We start from the raw sequence: 2,042 nt of genomic DNA on the forward strand, positions 1-2,042 counted from the left end.
AAAATTTGCTTACCTACCAAGCGGTCTTATACCCCCTTCAGTCTGATGGTCCTGAGACTGCAACCTCTGACCTCTTCCAGCCCCCATTTGTGGAATGTGCCCCACATTGGGCACCAGATGTTATGAATTTATTCACAATTTGAACTCGTGAGGCAAAAGACACACCAAATTTAAACAACTGGGCAGAGGGCTGAAACTCTTATGTGGAATCAGCTCCGAGAAACTGCGCCACTGCATATTTATTGAGTTCCAAAACTCATAGCTCAGCAAACTAGAAAGTTACACAAGCTTTTTTTTCCATCTGCTTCATCCCCAACCCTGCACATCTACTGTTTCTTTTCATGAACAAGGACACAAGAAGAGTCAGAGCCCCAGAGCTTATCAATCACAAAGGACATCTGGTTCTTAGAGGCGTTCTTCCAAGAATCCTGCGTACATGCATTCAAGTAACCCTGGCCATTGTCTCTCCATGGCCAATATACTCCAAGATCTGTTGTCTTCACCTAACCCTTGCTCTGCAGTTAACTGCCATTTATATTGGTGCAGAGTCGTCTCCTACACTTATAAGGCCTTTGTCCACTGTGAACTCTCTGATGACAATAGAAAGCCTTTCTTGTGATAAAAGATTTCCTACATTCACTGCACTCATAGGGTCTATCTCCTGTGTGAATTCTTTGATAATAATTTTTTCCTGTTTGCAAAGTCACCCAGACACTGAGACTTCATCTGGCCTGTCCCTGGTATGAGTAGCCTGCTGCTGGAGATGTCCTGATTCAGTAAGGATGTCCAGCCCTACCTCCTGTCATGTAAAAAGCAGGTGGGACAAATTAAAATTGTGGCAATTAGCAAGTGAGACTCTGTCCACATGTCTTTCAAAATGCTTCTTTTTCATATACAGATTCTCATGGTGCTTACACTTTGCACTGAAATAAAATAGTTATTCACATGTACCACATTTCAACACCTGTGATCCCTGCAGCACAACCAAGTTGAAAGCAAATCGCAAAATGAGGCCACAATTTTCACACGGGTGGCTATTCTGCAAAGGCAAAGCCACACTAGGATCCTTTGCCTGTGGCACCCTTTCAGAAGCATTCTGTTCAGTGGGAGCCTCCACATCCTCTGATTTACAGCAGCAACCTGAACAAAAGAAAATGCTGGAGAATTACATGTTGACCTTCTAGGAAAAAACATTTCTCAACATAAATGAACATCTGTCAGGCATTATTTTATGAAATGATTTTCAAGAAATGTAAGTTAAACTCTGAAGAAACAGTAGTTACCCATTACTTGGCCTCAAAAGTCAGTCAGTAGTAAAGACCAGACCCAGCAAAGATGCAAGCAAACAATGGGACACAAAAATAAAGGGTAGATCTACTACTTTTTCTTCCACAAAAGGCTTTTTGAAGGATGTTTCCTGCTGGAGTAATCTGAATGTGCTCAAACTCATAAAAATCAATTATATTAGGCCACATGATGTAAACACCAATAAAAGAGTTCAGTAGATCAGGTGTTGGGGCTGCACAAAGGAAAGAGAAAAGTGCAAACCAACATGTCTTACGAAAGCAGCAAGTACCCAGAAAACTGCAAAAGCAAGTAGTGCCCACAGTCCACATGTAAACACATGAATCTTCCAGGGACTAGAAGGCACAGGGAAATGCAAATCCTAGTCCACCTCAATGGGGATAGTGAGGCTCTTACCCAGCGAGGACATAAGCTCAAAGTTCTCCAGCATCACATCCAGATACAGGCGTCTCTGAGCCTCATTAAGAAGGCACCATTCCTTCCTGGAGAAGAAGAGGGCAATATCTCCCAAAGTTACACCAACATGTAGGAATTAATACAAATAAAATTATAACAGTATTTCTGAGAACCCACAATGCTACTCCTTACACATCTTCTCTATACACAACTCTCTCTCCAGGACTCTTTAGTTCAGAGACAGCCCAGTTCGGTTAATCAATCTTATTGCCCTCAGCAACAATAGCTGGCTAAGAGGGATGGCAGGTAAATGAGAATCAAGCCAGTGTTTTTCAATGGCT

At 42.2% G+C, this 2,042-nt stretch overlaps 1 pseudogene; it reads right to left on the bottom strand.

Moving 5' to 3' along the window:
• Nucleotides 1–489: 489 nt before the first annotated feature.
• On the bottom strand, nucleotides 490–1,831 carry LOC136398256 (zinc finger protein 211-like; annotated as a pseudogene).
• Nucleotides 1,832–2,042: the final 211 nt, after the last annotated feature.

Source organism: Saccopteryx leptura, chromosome 3 (assembly GCF_036850995.1).
Source record: "Saccopteryx leptura isolate mSacLep1 chromosome 3, mSacLep1_pri_phased_curated, whole genome shotgun sequence".
Taxonomy (NCBI): Eukaryota; Metazoa; Chordata; class Mammalia; order Chiroptera; family Emballonuridae; genus Saccopteryx; species Saccopteryx leptura.